This window comes from Mercenaria mercenaria, chromosome 6 (assembly GCF_021730395.1).
Source record: "Mercenaria mercenaria strain notata chromosome 6, MADL_Memer_1, whole genome shotgun sequence".
NCBI classification, from domain to species: domain Eukaryota; kingdom Metazoa; phylum Mollusca; class Bivalvia; order Venerida; family Veneridae; genus Mercenaria; species Mercenaria mercenaria.
In genome coordinates this window covers 59,602,407-59,620,666 of record NC_069366.1, presented here as the reverse complement: position 1 = coordinate 59,620,666, position 18,260 = coordinate 59,602,407, and the positions used below count along the sequence as shown (strand labels likewise).

At 33.6% G+C, this 18,260-nt stretch overlaps 1 protein-coding gene across 1 annotated transcript in view; it reads left to right on the top strand.

Moving 5' to 3' along the window:
• Window positions 1–5,171: 5,171 nt before the first annotated feature.
• LOC123548775 (metabotropic glutamate receptor 3-like) overlaps window positions 5,172–18,260 on the top strand; it is a 66,839-nt gene continuing 53,750 nt past the window's right edge. The window contains exon 1 of the mRNA XM_045336310.2: window positions 5,172–5,287. The gene's annotated coding sequence lies outside the window, so the exon portion shown is untranslated. The remainder of the gene's footprint in view (window positions 5,288–18,260) is intronic.

Below are 18,260 nucleotides of genomic sequence, written 5' to 3'. Positions count from 1 at the left end.
CTGTAACCGGAATACCTCTGTTTGATCAAATGACGCGAAAACACAGTAAAAGGTTATACAGCTGTAACCGGAATAGCCCTGTTTGACGAAATGATGCGAAAACACAGTAAATGGTTATACAGTTGTAACCGGAATACCTCTGTTTGACCAAATCACAGTAAAGGGTTACACAGCTGTAACCGGAATACCCCTGTGTGACCAAATGACGAGAGAGAAAAAATAAAGGGTTATACAGCTGTAACCGGAATACCCCTGTTTGACGAAATCAATAGCTTGGGAATCCAGTCTGACAATTTCTAACTTTTTTTTCATCTACAAATTGACAATATCAGAAACTCGATGAACGTCAATTAATACTAATCCGCGAAAATTAAGGGGATCTTTAATGCATAGATATAAGGCATGGTTTCTTTTGACAAAGTACGAACTATCAACGACTTCCCAGACTACCAAATGACGTGCAGACACAGTAAAGGGTTATTCGGCTGTAATCGGAATACCTTTGTTTGACCAGTTTCATATTACTAGCACTAAAAACGAAACTGTTTTTTTTTTTTTTAACAAATGACTGATATTTATGACTTACACTTGTGAATATAGCTCTACAAACACAATTTAGTCAGGCTGAATTCATTTGTTGAGGGTTTTCTACATTTAAAGCTATTATCTTATCAAAGCACTGAGAGGACTGATGTGGGCAGCGGTTGACAGCTTCTGGTAATGGGCATGAACAGATAGCTTAAGTTTGGTGATTGTAGTTAAACTACTTTTGATTAATAAGCATTTTCAACCTTCTTTCACCAAATCAATGAGTAAAACTCTGCTTTTACTCTGTCAAAGGAGATAAAATAATATATGAACAAAGCTCGTGTGCTTATTGAAAATTTTGTGAGGTTTGGTTAATTTTGCTCAACATTTTTTTTGAATTATAAGCATTGCTTTTCAACAAATCAATCGAAAACACGCTGCTTCTACTGGAACAAGGGGATTAACAGCAAAGGTCATGGATTTATTGTAAATAATGTATTGTTTGGAGGTTCTAGTTATAACAAGAGCTTGTAGAACACTTGCATGAATTAACTGACAAGAAACAGAAATTATTTGGTCACTGCCTACTGGACATTTAACGTATTGACCTTAAATCAATAATCATAGGTCATTTACCAGTCTTAAATGACCTCCGTATCAAATGTGATCTTAGATCAAAGCATAATCTAGTTTTCTGTCAAAAAAGTTCTATTGTCAATGTGACATTGACCTTTGACCTACTGAACTCAAAACCAATAGGGGTCATTTGCTGGTCATGACAAATCTCCCGATCTCATGATCCTAGGCCCAAGCGTTCTCCAGTTATCATCCGGAAACTGATTTGTCTACAGACCGACCAACATCCATCATCAAACATTAATATTTACAATATACCCCTCCTCCTTCGAATGAGGGCAACTTGATTTCAAATAAGAAGATGCCCATGTCTCCCTAGTCCCCCAGTGCATAGTCATAATAGGCAAGAAGTCGATAGAGGATAGGAGCGAAAGACAAAGAGACACTTATGTTTGGCTGCAATAGAGATCATCTACTTGTCATGTCAAATCACCCTATGAAGTTACAAAATTCTGGGTCAAATGGTTCCCAAGTAAACCGTGTTCCATGTTCAGGCCCCTGTGACCTTGATCTTTGATCGAGTGAGTCCAAAATCAAGAGGGATCATCTACTCTTAATGTCCAATAATCCCATGAAGTTTCATTATTCTGGGTCAACTGATTCTCAAGTTATTGATCCAGAAAGAGTTTTTCCATCTTCATGCCTCTGTGACTTTTCCCTTAAGTCAAGTTACCCCAGAACATTAAGGGTCATTGACTTTGTAATTCCTATCATCGTGATTGAAGGTTCTGGGTCAAATGATTCTAAAGTTATTGGTTGGAAACCGTTTTCAAAGTTCTGGTTCCTGTAACCTTAACTTTTGATCAAGTGATTCAAAAATCAATAGGGGTCATCTACTCAACATGTCCAATCATCCTATGAAGTTTCAACATTCTGGGTCAAGTGGTGTTCAAGTTATTGATCAGAAACGGGTTTCCATGTTCAGGCCCCTGTGACATTGACAGGTGATTTTTTTTATTGTTTTTTTTTTTTTTCAAATGAGATCTCATCTTGGTAATAGCAGACTATGAATATATTATACATAAATGACATATATAAAAGACACTTCTGAATAGTTCTTAAACTAAGAACAACCATAAAAGAATATTTACAATGAAATTAAATGTTTCATTCAATTTTAAAACAACTACTACTATCTCCAATATCAGCACACATCATGATCTTCGGTTTGCATTCAGTCATTTTCAGCTGTAGATTAATATAATATGCCTCATAATCATGACAATATGCATGTTTTAGTGTTGTTAAATTTCTGGTCCTTTGGGTACATGGAGTCCATTCAACATATGTGTAATAGAGTTCTGCTTAAGCCGGTGTAACCGGGGGGTCGTAATTCTATGGGGGTCGAAATACTTCATTACACCGGCGCTAGAGAGCACATTTCGTTACCTCTCATGAGCAGACTCAATCAAACCGAGTCTGCCATTAGTCTTCTTGGCTGCATTCTATGCTTCCAAAGGATCTTTTTTTTTAATATTATTGTTCAAATTCAAATATTGAAAACTGAAATTCTTCTAACATAGTTTGAATGATCTCAAATTATTTCATTGCAGTCTTCCGAATTCCGCTATTGTATAATTATCCGAGAAGATATCATACGCCAGAACGTGAATATTTGGGGACGAAAACACCGCAAATCTACCGGTGATTAAAAGGCGAATTTGTTATAAAATAAATAAAATAATGTTTCTTTCGAATTAATTATACCCTTCAATGATATTTCAATCACAAATACCAGCTGGAATGTAATATTAAATCAAACTGAAGTGCATACGTTCGTATTTTGGGGAAACAGGTACGAATTTTTCGCCCCCTCCGTTACGCTGCAATTATTTTCCTAAGTCGTGCAAATAAAAATTATTTACGTAAATATTATGAAAGAGTCGTATCTTTCTCTACGAAAAAATAAATAGGATAACACCTCTTCTGTTGATTTCATGCAATATATCTTTCCATGAACCCATTTCTATACTACAAAGTTCAACGGATACACAGGTGCAATTTTATCCGAAAATAGAACGCACGCCGTGCTAGTTAGATGTGACCAAAACAAGCTCTTTGGTGTTGTTATAATAATAAAATTTCGATTAACTTTTCTAACAGGAAATGAGTTTTAATTTAAAACGTTTACAAAAGACGTAACTTGGTTTTAACAGGAAGGTCTAATACGTGTCAGTTGTTCCAGGTTTTAATACCGATTATAGATCTACGCGGATGGTGCTGAATATACTATAGTATTTTTGTAGGTTATCTACAGTTTATTTTGGTCACGTGACGAAGAATTGTTTTAGTCATGTGATCAAAGCAAGCATGCTCATTTTCATACGCGTTGTTTAAGAAATAATATATCTCATCCAGTGATTTGTCGTTGAATAAATCATTGTTTGGAGTTCAGATGCGAAGGAATTATATCACGAGGGCGCAGCCCGAGTGATATAATAATACGCATCTGAACGACAATCAATGATTTATTCAAGAGCAAATCACTAAATGAGATATATTATTTCGATTCTAACATGTTACCAAGGATTTTTAAGTACATCCTTGACGACATTAATCAAATATTTGCCCGTTTTCAATCGGTTTCTTTTCCAGCGCGCAGCTATGCCGTTTGACGCCATGACGTAATAATTGTGACGTCAGAACAGTGATTTGTTGTATAATAATTCACTGTTTTCTGCCTTCTTTGTTTAATAGGAAAATGAATCGGATCGTGTTAGAATTTTGTTATAAAATATAGATTACGACAAACTTGTACTTAAGCAGTGCATTTTTTGATAAAGTTGAATCTCAGAAGCTTTCTGAAAGAAAAACAGACTTGAATTACGTATAATTTATGGAGGACATGGAACTACTTGTTCTTCGGTTTCGGATAAGAATTTTTACCGTAAATTTGTGGTATGGTAAATCTGTGGTCACGCTTCGCTGTCCACAAAAATAAACTTTTTCAGAGAAACGTGCACATTCATTACAATTTAAATAATTTCAATCTCTAGTGTGCTTTTAATATGAATTGAATACTGTAAATGTTTTGCAGTAAATGTTTTAAAATTCCTTTAAACTTTTTATTTCCCGCAGAGACCGCTGTTACATTTCACTCCCTACGATTGTGACCTAAAAGATTCTACTTCTGTTCCATTACATACAAATTATTTCAGGGCCAAAACAGTTTAAAACAACATTTCAAAAACATAATTATGATAAAAGGTCATACTGACGTATGTGTAGGACCGTAAAACACGTTTTGATCTCTACGAGCGAATTCAATTAGCTCAATCATGATTCAGCGGTGACGTCATAAATGTATGACATAAAGTATGACGTGATGTGACGTCATATAAAAGTTAAGCTTGTAATCAACTATCCTATTTTGATTATTCTGTTCATAAATAATTTGCGAGCTGTTACATGATTGTGTTAGATAACTTGTTTATAAATACTCCTCAAAATTCTAATAAAAAAAGGAACAAATATCTATACATTCCACTGGCTATGCAACAATCTCTAACCATGGGGGTAAACTGTAACTGCATATGATCCGAATGACGCATTACGCTGTAAATGTAGTACTGTAAAATGCGAATTGTTTGCGTTGTTAGAAGCGAAATAATAAATATGTCCAAAATTTTATCAGTTAATAAAATATGAGCATTCATTCGGATGCCAATAATTAAACCACTCGTGCTACGCACTCGTGATTTAATTATTACGCTTCCGAACTCCTGAACATAATTTATTAACAGATAAAATATAGGAACAGATTTTTTTATTTCTTACGTACAACATAAAAACGACGAAAAAGAACCAAAAATGCTTAAGAGTTACAAATGGAAAATAGAGATTAACGTGTCTGTGAAACCCGTCTGAAATTATTGACCTACTGATCTTTTAAATAATGATTTATTTTAATACTCGGATTTACAGCAGCAACGGAATTATGGATTACGGTGTGTCATATTCAAAGAAACATCAATAGAGATAAAATCTGTAGGATAATCATTACCTTTCAGATACTCTGACTGATAAAACAGTTGTTTTGGTTTGTGTTCAATTCTTTGTGGAGATTCGTTTTCTGCCCTGAAAACAATGTTAAATATGTAACGGATTAGTGTGGAATGTACAGGTAATTCAATTTTAGCTTTTACATTTCTGCTGCAGATGAGAAACTTGTTTCGAAATGAGTGTAAATGTAACAAAAATAATTGAATTATTTTGCAATCATCACATGACTTGCCAGATATTTAAAAATGAGCAAATGCTGCGGTTGTTTTGTTCAACTCAACACTCGTACAATATAATTGTAAATACATCAAAAGGAATGTGTTGTGTTTTACAGTTCTTCGAACATATGTTGAAATGTTCAGAAGTGTAGACCATTTAAAGGTCCTTATTTCTAAAAACAAAGGGCTTTGCAAGTAGATAACACTTTTCGCAGAAAGATACATGATTATGTTTATAGAATATAATATAATTGTTTAAAAAAGAAAACAAATGTCCATTATTTGTTTGTCATAGTCCGTTCTAAGCCGTAAAAATCATTTTTAGTTGATGAAAAGCAAATTTTTCATCTGGGATGACAACACCTTGTGAGGCTAGTCACTAAAACAGAAAATTGCAAAGTTTGGTTAGCTGTCAGAAAGGTCTATAGAATAAAACCTATATAAAATACGACAGTACGGAATCCTGTTTCCGCCATCGACTTTTCGAACGAACAGATACGCGAAAACTTGAAATTAAGCATCTAATTTCAACTTTTCGCGCTAAAAATGTACTGAAGTTGAACTTGAAGTTTTTAACACGGCAGTTGTCGTTCAAACGTCAACTTCTCGATCTGGAATCAAACGCGAAAAGTAGAAATTTAAAAGTCTTAACTTCAACTTCTCGCGCAAAGATGTCCCGCGAAAAGTAGAAATTTTGAAGTTTTTGACCCGAGGATTGTCGTGCAGATAATTTCGCGATATTATCGCTTAAATTTCGACTTTTCGTGCTAGGACTAACTAACTAACCCTAACCCTAACCCTAAACTAAACTAAGTTACCCTAACCCTAACCCTTACCCTAGAACGAAAAGTCGAAATTTAAGCCATAATATCGCGAAATTATCGACCAAAATTTTCTGTATGCTATATTACGGGGAAGAAATATTGTTCATATATTTTATAAAGCAACATGTGTCCTTTATAAAACTTAAAATCTAAGATTAAATTTCAGTCCCTCGCAAAAACATAAATTCGTACAAAATGTAGATGCAGACGTTAATACACATAAAACAAACGTGTATTGTCGCTATTCTTTCATAAAAAGCATACCACGACGACTTAATTTATTGTTTTCAAATGTGACGACTTAACGATTCTGATACTATTTTTATTTACTATTCTGTAGTTCTTAGAAACGGTAAACGAGTTTTAAATATCCACGGCCGAGGCCCACTAATCAACAACACTACCAAAAGCATATAAGGTTTTTGAAAGATTTTTTTTTTATTTTTCCAATATTACAAACATGACATTACTCATAATTTTGCAAATTACTTACAAATTTGGTAAACAGGAATAATAACTTTACATTCGGATTATTTCGAGTACGAACACATTTAGAGTACGGATGAGTACGAACGTAGTGAAGAGCTTTCAAGATTTATATGAATTCTGCGAGAAATTAGATTGAAACATACCGACATCTCTGTTTCTTGTGAGGTAGTTGGCAGTGACTGATCGAGAACAGGTTTGTACTGGGGTACAAAATCCAAGAGAACTCGGTTAACTGCCCTGTGTACATAACTGAACTATTGTTTTGAAAAACGGTGATAAACACAAAAACAAAAGCAAACTGATCTTATAAACATACATAAATATACACAAGCGACTCCTGGAAACGAACACTGCCGATCAGTTATATACATCAAATGATGAGTTGAATTATACTATTTCAAAAGAAGAAATTTCATCAGTAATTATGAAAAAATCTGCTAGCGAGCATGATATACCATATCCTAGCACAATTTTATGCAGTCTCGCCAGGCATACGTATCTTTTTTACAACACAGAAAATGACGTCAGACGACCTTCAGCTTTTTCTAGAAGTAAAACTGGCTTAACTTGAAAACGAAAGTCGCATTTGTATTGGTCTATAGTCAGGGGTCAGGCGCAGGGGTCATTCCGTCTTAATTTATGCGCATGGACTTTTTTTTTTTCGCTAATTGGGAGTCAATTTTAGCAGTCCCAAACGATTTGAATATACATAGGCTTTAGCACATTATGTCAGCTTTTCATCTACGAAAAAATATTTGAACTCGGAATAAACACAAATCCCACAGGGGTCCGTAACGGAGCAAGGGTGGGCATATATGGAGATTTTAAGGACCTCGTCAAATCGTTCAAAAGGTCCTTTTTGATGTCTGAAAGTGTTGTTACATGCCTTGGATGTAAGATATTTCCGTTTTATGAGAGCTGCAGACTTAGACATTACAGAAATATTTTCAAAATGAATTTCGTGTAATGAAGTGTTGGCATCAGACGCTAATACGTTTTGATACGTTACGGCGCTCAAAGTTTACAGGAATGTTGGTCAGCATGTGCAGTTGTGCACCAGGGGTATGGCATCCGGATTCATTCAGTATTGTAGGAGTTATGGCCCTTGGCCTAGAAAAAAAATTGTCATTTTAATGTTTTGTCGCGCGTAGCTCTGAAAATATTTTACCTACAGTCATTATTTCACTACACAATACCAGACTTTTTGTCCAGACTTATTAAAAAAAATGTGAAACATGTATGTTAAAATGTTCTTGACCTAGAATCATAAAACAGAGGATTGTTTTATAGCTTATGAAGTGTTCTCTTTAGGATTTTACTCAGCTAGGCCAGAGTTATGGCCAACTAAGTGAAAAATACACATAAGGCTTTTAAAAGTTTGTCTTGCAAACAGCTTAAAATTGTTTAACCTGGGTCATTAAACCATGTTACAGTGGCAGGATGGGGGACACCTGTGTCCTATGGACACACATCTAGTTTCTATTTTTATATCAGTGCAGTTTGTCCTTACTTGTATTTGATAGCATGGAGAAAGTATGTTATATGCCCGATATTGAAACCGCCGTTTGTTCACCGAACTTATAGTGGTATCAGCTTGCTATTATGTGTTTACAACGTATAAACAGGGTTTATAAATAGTTGTCTCTCAGCATTCCTCCAAACAAGTGATATTTTGCTGTATTTCAATATACGATAGCATAATTAGAAATAACAATAACATTTTTACAGCGTATATTGAAAAAAAGCATTTGAATTTGTGGACAGGGGCATGTTACTCTACAAGTTGTTGTTGTGCGGTATAGATGGTATAATTAACAACTCAATAAAGTCGATTTAAACGAATTCAGTTTTATGTGAAGTTTTAGTGCATGCACACTTATAAATGTTGAAAAATGCACTGTTATTCTGGCGAGTTGTCTTTGGAAAGAAACTAGTGTCTCTAGAAAATAACAAGCTACCAAATGGCGTTTTTCTGTGTAACTTTGACCAGCTCAGGAATAAAAATAACTGATGTTCCGATATCAAATCGGTTATAACTGATACTGGACTAACAATAACTTGCATGTAGATGATAAAATAGCCGAAACAAGTATAGTTTCACTGTATTATAAGCAGTTATGGTTACACTAAGTACAGAATGTCGCAAAATTGAGGACTAACCGAATTTTCAAACGCGGTTTGGGACTACAGAATTCGTCCGTTTTAAATATAAGAATACGCTCTGTATTGTCACAATTTAGATACGGTATTTAGCCAACACGTATTGAAACTGGCCGGCTCCCGACAATAGACTGTATACATTTCGTACTGAAAACTGTGCACTTTCTTTTATAATGTTCTCACTATGATGATATTCGTAGTGCAATATTATTGAACGTTGCTAAATTTTGACTGACAAGAACTAACAGAAACTTTGTAGATAGTCATGCACGAAAATTTGCAAAATATTTACACCTAAACCGTCGTACCTCTATATACAGCTCTCAAGTTCTTAAGCTTAGGCGTCTCTGTTTTATGTAATATACATATATGAATAATGTTATGTATACCGTGAATGTCTTAATATCGATACGATCTAATGTGAATTCCACAATGTATTAGCCTGTCACATTTATGTACTCAACTAACATTTTCATATTCAGTAGGGGAAACTTCCTGATCGGGAAATTATTTATGGGTTTTTCCCTACTTCCCGAACAGGAAACTTGTTACTTATTATAGTAACATGCTTCCCATTCGGGAAGTAAAACCACTATATTTTATGTAGATTCATTAAAAATGCCCGGTGCATAAGACTATACATGAGATCTCAAAATTGAATATGCCATATTGAAATTAAAAGACATATCTAAATTTCTACCGTTCAGAATTTTCTTAAATGTCTTAGTATTTTTTTAATTTCACATTGAATCTGCCCTTTTTCTGAATGAACTGCAAAAAAGCAGAGTTTCCCGATTTGGAAACCTAACTTCCCAATCAGGAAATTCTTCTTATTTGCGTGGCACATCTTTTTATCATACTAAATGGAATATCAAGCCAGACGAAGTCATAAGAACCAGAAGAAACATTTCAAAGGAAGATCTGAAAAAACTTGATAAACTACATAAATATGAAAATCACAAACTAGTGTCATATTGCAAAGGCTGTGTCAACTACGTTGAAAACTTTAAAACTATTATACAGAATGCAAAGAAAGTAGATCAAGCAACACAGACCGATACTATTAAACATATTTCTGTAGGTACAATTTTTACCTTATTTGATGCCAAATCTTTTTTTTTTTCAGTAATAAATTCACAGTATCTAGTTTGATACAAAGTGATATTGAGAAATACCAAAAGCAGGACAATTTTTGATGCTAGATGTTTTTCAATGTAAAATTCTGATTTTGTTCACGAGGGATACATAATGCTTTTCCAGATTGTTTATATTCTTCACATGAATATTTTACAAAAAAATCAATTGTCAAGGTGATACCAAATGTATATTTCAAATTGAAAATTTTTGGACAAACTTAAGAAATTCGAAACAGTAGCTTTAGTAGTATACTGTCATATGCTAGAACCAGAAATATTATTAATTTTTTTCTGTTCTTTAGGTAACTTATTATACATGATAATATAACAGTATTACAAAACATAACGATAAAATATGAAAGGGGTTTACTTATAATGACATAGAAATAAAGCAGTGACAAGTCCCTATAAGCTCATGATTTGGTTTCAGAGTATATATTGTTTTGGAATACTAGTTTATGCTTTGATAGGAACAGAGATATTTGACTTTTAAAAAACTTTAATCAAGGGTGACGCCATCGCCAGCTCTACTTTTTTCTTTTAAAAATCGAGCTAAAGATTAAAACCAATACTGACAGACAATTAACCTTGTGCTGCTTGATATTGTAAAACATTAAACATAAAGGAAGCTGGATATTGTAAAACATTAATCATAAAGAAAATTGGGGCCATAAGATGCATCTACCTGAAACTGTAAATCTGTTCAAATGCAGCACATGCTCTTACAGTATTTTGTGTTTTATATTCACTGTGTCAGATGTGATACCTTCAAGAAAAGATGTAACTACTTTGTTTCTTTCACTTTTATATTTATCAAAATTCAAGTTAATCAAGGATTCTATGTCTCTATTAATAGCTGATACAGATTACAATCTCTTAATATGTCTTCCTTTTCTGCACACCCAAATGCAAAGGCGACAAATGCTCTTTCAGACTGTTTTAAACCTAAAAAGAGAAGTAAACAAAAATATGACTTCAGTCTTAAAAAATGTTATTTACTATCAAAGTCTACACCAATCCACGTAACTCTGCTTTGACTTATGATATAATTATTCTCCTTTTTAACTTAGATTTTTTGTTAAAGTTTTTGATAAAGTCAAATATCTCTGCAACTATCAAAGTTTTTGACTTAAAACTTACAATAGGTATTTACTGTCAAAGTCTACACCAGAAAACAATCCTCATAACTTGATATTTACCAGAGTTAGGCCCCTTTTTAACTTTGATTTTGTAGTGTAGAAATGTTTGATAAAGTCAAATATCTCTATTACTATCAAAGATTAAAATAGTTTTTTACTATTTAAGTCTACACCAGGAGAAACAATCCCCATAACACTGATTTGAATTTTGACAGAGTTATGCCACTTTTTAACTTAGACTCTTTTTTTTTGGAAAAAGTTTTTGATGAAGTCAAATATCTCTGTTACTATCAAAGATTTTGACTTGAAAACTAAAACAGTTATTTACTATCAAAGTCTTCACTAGAGGAAACAATCCTTATAACTCTGATTTGAATTTTACTGTTAAAATTTGTACTTGCAAAGCTCTAATTCAGAGTCAAGCACTGACAAAAGTTGAGCATTATGTAGTACATTTGTAACACATACAAGAGATCTTAAAAAGATATAGTTGGGATTTTCTAAGACTACAAAAATGGCCGTATTCTGACAAAATGCTGATTAGAGTTATGGTTCTTGAACTATATAGTCCCGAATGATCGATGATAAACAAGTGTGCAAAGTTTCAAAACTGTAGCTCTTACAGTTTTTGACCTAAACAAAAAATTTAACCAAGAAACCAAAATTTTCCAAGTACAGTAAAGGGCAATTATTTTATCAAAATGCATATCAGAGTTGTGGTTCTAGGCATACATAGTCCCCTAATGTGCAAAGTTTTTAAGCTGTTACCCTTACAATGTTTGAGAAAAAGTGCACCTAAACTAAATATTTAACAAACGCAGACACATACGCCAACGATCAAGTGACGACAATACCTCATAGATGTTTTTTTGTTTTAAAAATCAGACGACCTAAAAGGAGAAAGAAATACATTTACGTCAGAAACTATGCTGGAGTCACACAAGACAAAATCTTGGAATGTGTCTAAAGTAAATATTCAAATAACTGACCCACTGCCTTTGAACCCAAACTCATATGAGTCTGTTAAAATCCTGGGGCACCAGACACATCAAATTATAGGATCACAACTCCCTGAAAACTTGAAATTTGAAATAATTGCTTTTTATAACAAAATAAAAGAATAAATTTTCTGAATGCTTTCAGTTTCCCGATTGTGAAGTAACTAAAAGGCTAGGTTTCCCGATCGGGAAGTTAGGTTTCCAATTCGGGAAACTCTGATTTTAAGCAATTTCTGAAGAAAATGGTCAATTTCACTGTCAAATAAAAAATTCAATAAGACATTTAAAAAAATTTTGAACGGTAGAAATTTAGATATATCATTCAAGTTTAATGTGGCATATTCAATTTGCAGATCTTGTGTATATTCTTATGCACCGGCTATTTTGAATGAAATGGGTCTTAAACGCTCGATATTGCTTCCCGAACGGGAAGCATGTTACTATAAAAAGTAACAAGTTTCCCGTTCAGGAAGTAGGGAAAAACCCATAAATGATTTCCCGAACGGGAAGTTTCCCCTACTGATATTGTGTATTATTGCAAATTTCATTAATGATGCAATTAGTGATAAAATTATATTGTTACAGACAGTTCGTTTCAGTGTTTCACTCGCTTAATGTAAAAGACTAAAGAAAGGCATACAATGTATCTGAGATCGTTGCTTACCCTTCCCCACCCCCAACCCTTAGGCGAGTCTTCATTTGGTAAAATATATACTTCTTAAACTATTTCTCTTCATAATTAATAAATTAGATGCTAAGTTGTCCAGAGCAAATGTGAAAACAATCAACAGTTTTATGAATATATTTATTTATATACATTTCACCCCTGTATAATATGTATATTGTAAAGAATCTGCTTTTTATTCTTTTTAAGTCTTCAAATTACAAAAATGAAACATACGTTAAGAAACTCATTTTGAAAAGTATGTGAACGTTACTTCAAAATCGAATTATATATTCGCATGATTTTATTTACTGTAATGCTTAAACCCCTTCTGAGAAACGCATTAATAGATGACCATAAAACTATATGGTAAAACTGAGTTATCTGAAACATGTTTGAAACTGCATTTGTGAAAATGGCATATGAAAATAATTATTCTGACACAAACTTCCGCAATTTTTGCCCGTTAAGGTCAAAATATTTCGAAAGAGAGTGGGGATAACTCATATCGGGACACTTTGACGGTTATGTATGTTTGACAATAATGAGTTATTAGTTCATACTAATTGTTTTAGCTCGATTGTGATGAAAGCTTCAAGCTTAATCACTCTCGAGACCGCTTCCTGGAAAAACCAGTACTGGTGTCATATGAGAAGTCATTGTCGTGACCCCAGTGGGGCTCGAACCCACGACCCCTGGACTGAGTGGCCGACACCGTTATTTTTTAAGTTATGAGAGATATATTCTACATTAAGATATATGAAGAGTTTCACACTAATAACAAAACGTATGCAGGTTTTTAGGGCAAATTGTCTAAAAAGGATGAAATTCCAGACTGAAACATTGAACAAATACTTACAAGGAAAATTGTTTATTAAAAAAAATACAAATACCCGCATCCGATAATAACAACCTGTCACTCCAAGACACAACGATTAGGATGTAAATGTCAATCAATACACAAGAAAAGAACTTTAACAATGCCGATAATTGTTACGGAATATAAAGTGCGCGTTTTGCGTACAATTATTCTGAACAAGCTGTTATTGTATTTAGTTTGCCGCTCTTTTATCATAAAATCGTCCTAATGACTTTATATTTTGTGAGAAGTTCGACTTTTAAACTAATCAAACTTCGATCAATAAATTATACTTTAATTATTTGCAGAGTCGTAATAGAAAGACATTATGTATAATGATGTACGTGAAGTCTGTTTATTGTTGACAATATTCTCGTATCACAAATGACAATTACGATAAAATTATAAAGGAAACAGGGCACCGCCTTACATAGGCATAATTAATAACACCTTTCATTCTGGAGTGAAAGCAGTGTTAGCGATGTAAGGTCGTCTTGCATGTTTCTCAGTTGTGAAAATGAATTTATTTATTAAAAATTTAAAAAGCAGTTTACGTTCATTTTTATACATTGTAATCTACCTTAGACATAAAAAGCCGTGTTGCACGTCAAAATGGTAGCAACGCATTTTGGTAGTCACTACCAAAATTCGGCCGAATTTACACTCAAAGCAATTTGGTAGTTTATAAAAATGTAGTACCAAAATGTGTTGGATATGTACATATCCAATGCAAAATGGTATTAATAACTCTCATGACTTACAAAAAGAATACTTTGTGACGATGGAACTTAGTCGCTCATCCGACCTTGACCTTTTGACCTTAAAAACATAACGGCCCTAGATTCAGTCAAGCAGAACCATTGGAACACACGGTGAGAGAGGTCAATGCAACGCTAACTGACATACATCGAGAGATATTTTACCATTCTTTTACGTTGTGTTGCAAAGGTATCTGTGGTGGACTTTCGAAACCTCTCACTTTTAAAGAGAAAAAATCCGGAACTATCTATCTAAGACCCCTAAAACACGCACATAATTCACCATTTATATTTATGCGGGATGTTTTAAAAATATCTATGTGGAGGACCTACGTGCCATCCTCATATGTATACTTCGTTTACAAAATTCAACATTTTCGTGCTTTAAAAAATCTCGGTGGACTATCCCTCATTAAAACAACAAAACAATACTTATGAATCGTGGTAATTACACAGAGTTAAGATATGAGCCGTGCCATGAGAAAAACAACATAGTGGGTTTGCGACCAGCATGGATCCAGACCAGCCTGCGCATCCGCGCAGTCTGGTCAGGATCCATGCTGTTCGCTAAGAGTTTCTCCAATTCCAGTAGGCTTTAAAAGCGAACAGCATGGAGCCTGACCAGACTGCGCGGATGCGCAGGCTGGTCTGGATCCATGCTGGTCGCAAACCCACTATGTTGGTTTTCTCATGGCACGGCTCATATATTTTTTATTTACTGCTGTAGAAGTTGAACCAAATTTTAATAACCTTACAGATGATGAGAAAATAGTGTTTTTATTCTCCAACAATGATATGGTAAAATGTATAGCCAAAACCTGTTACTTGGTTCTACAGTTGAGAAATAATATTCTCTAACCATAGGTTTGACAAATGTTTTATGGTCTTACTGTGAATATTGTAAAACATTAAAGTTTTATTGTAACACAATGATTTTTAATAGCAAATAGATATTGTAGATTAACTGTAAAATGTAAAATATTATAAAATGTTTTTAACAACTGTATATTATAGTCTCTTGCAAATCTTTACAGATTGGCTTTGTGGTACATTGTTAATATAGATCTTATATGTATGTATTATATAAATGTACACAAAGATGAGACTCAAATCAAACTTGAACTCTGAACTCTTCTGTTGATTTAGGCGATGGTGGCACTGCTTCGTGAGTATTTGTTGACGTTTCTTAACAGCCATTTTAGGTAAATGTCATTTAGGACGAATGAAGCAATTAAAGTATCCGGTTCCCGATTGTCTTTGTCTGGCGAATAACTGACGCGCTTTCCACACCTTAGTTACTCTGTTACTTCCCTGGTTCGGTTTAGTCATTTTTGTTTTGGTGCAAGATTTGGTACCAGCAGAGTTGGAGACTGTATTCATTCTGTTCTTCTTGACACTGAGAGAGTTACATGCACTTTGTCTTGATTATTTTTAATCTGAACGGTTCCTTGAAGCAGCTTTAGCACGGAATAGATCTTTCGGACTGGTACATAATTTGAAAGTAATCGTCGCTTATGAAAATATTACAATTCTGCTGTTCTCTCGATGGAAGCTGTTCTGCTTTTACTCTGAGAGAATGAATTAACCTTGTATTCATTAAAAAAATGTATCAGCTTAAACCCTTTCAAACAAGTTGATACAGGCGTAGATAACATAGATACAGGAAAACAATTGATTTCACCTGATAATTTTTTGTTCCCTATCAGTGATATCCACGGTTATGAGTCATACAGCTCCATTTCATAAATATAGCTGCACGTGCAGTACTGCAAAACGCTTCAACTTTGCACGATGTCATTTCGAGACTTTCACGCGATGGATAGAAAGAATCTATACATTATGTGTAAGTGTATTTTTCTGCATCTATATGAAATGATATTAAATTCGAACTGACTGTCCAACAGAGAAGTGATAACTAAATGAATTACCGAAGGCCATTGAAGGTACAAATTCCCGACAGTTATGGTTGTCTTAAACATGAATCCATGTAGCTGTGGCAAACATTAAATACGCCGAACTTATAAAAATGTCAACAACTCTCTATAGTTACTGTAAATGTAAATTTTGTTGTTTTATGTTTGTTTGATTTATGTCCCCCATAATGATTCCATGATACTGAAAGAGAACTGTTTAATCCAAACAATGTGTGATTACTAACACACTATACCTTGTGCGACATGTATTTTTATTTTTTATTTTTATTTTTTTGTTATTTATGTAGAAATTATACACCACTTGAATGAAGAAAAAGTGTTAATGTTCATTTGTGTTTTGTGTGCTATCAGAATCATCCTGGAATTTAGAAAATGTTATTATAACCCTTTACACAACGATCACTACCTTGCTAGAAATAGAAAGAGTAACTACTGTACATAATTATTGATAATTATACGAACTTCATGATTGACAGGAAATAAAATGCTTTAGACTAAAAATCTCCCGGATGGTACACTGTGGAAATTTCTGATACAGATTGCTCACCTGTTCATAACTAATACGCTCAATTGTGTTTAATTATATTATTTTCGGTTCTGATAGTAACTATTTCAGATATTTTCACAGTGAAAAATGTTAAATGTAATAGGGTTATTATAACAGTAGTTCGATCTGGGATGCTGTATTCGGCTCTCGTGGATTTTGCCAAATCGGACCTCACGAGGCGCGCATGCGCCGTGTGTAATCCGTCCTTGCAAAATTCACGAGAACCGAATCTGGTGCGCTATTTTTATAACTGTGTCAGCTCTTGCATATTTATAAAAGTAGTCCAGCAACATACAATACGGGAGGTACAATACGGGATTTTTTTCAGCCTGTTCGTATTTCATTGTAAATGCAAACCTGTATTTTTAACAGAACTTATATAGGTATATAATAAATATAATCGAATAATCACTTTTAGATTCTCAGAAACAGTAAACATAATAAAGGATTGCAAAGTGTATACATGTATTTTAATTTTTGTAGAGAACAAAGAAGAGCGCGTTTGGAAGTTCACGACAATCATGGAAAAGTTTAGGATTTTTCTGGTTATCAAATTAATCTGTTAAAACATTTTCAGTGTTTATAAATACAACAGTAAAATTAGTATTGATAAAGAACCTGGTATTATAATTTTAATACATATAGAAAAACTTGATGGTCTTAGCATGCTTAACACAATACAATTTCAGTTTTTCCCAAATTCGATGCTGTTTGAATTTTCTTTTTGGAGGGGTGGGGGAGGGGGTGGTTATACACCACTAGTAATATTTTATATCTTTAAAAATGATCCTCGATTTTTGTTGGCAGAGACAAAGCAGATGTTTTTATTCCACCAGTGCCACACCCAGAAAGCCAAAATATCGCAAGTTGACACTGAAATGGGAGGTTTAAGCACAATCATTGCAACAAGATGCGTTTTTATCCCGATGAAAACACCATAGAAATGATAAATCACGATTCACATACAACAAAAACACACATAACATTTCTATGACTATGGATCGACATTACACTATTACACTATCGGGATTATGAACAGGTAACATATTATGAATATGGACAGCTATTATCCTATGACAAAAAATGTTATTCATGTTAATATACATTTTCAGAAAAAGACAGTATTTATGTATAATATTTAAATTTTTATATTAATCATACCATGTATTTGTATATCATGTTGTCATACTATGTAATTTTCATGTGTGTATACTGATAGAAAATAAAGATATCTGTCTGACTATTGACAGGTATTATACTATGACTATGGACGGGTACTATCCTATAACTATGTATGGACATTATATAGTGACTATGGTTGAACTATAATTATGGATGGGAATCATAATGTGACTATAGATACATATT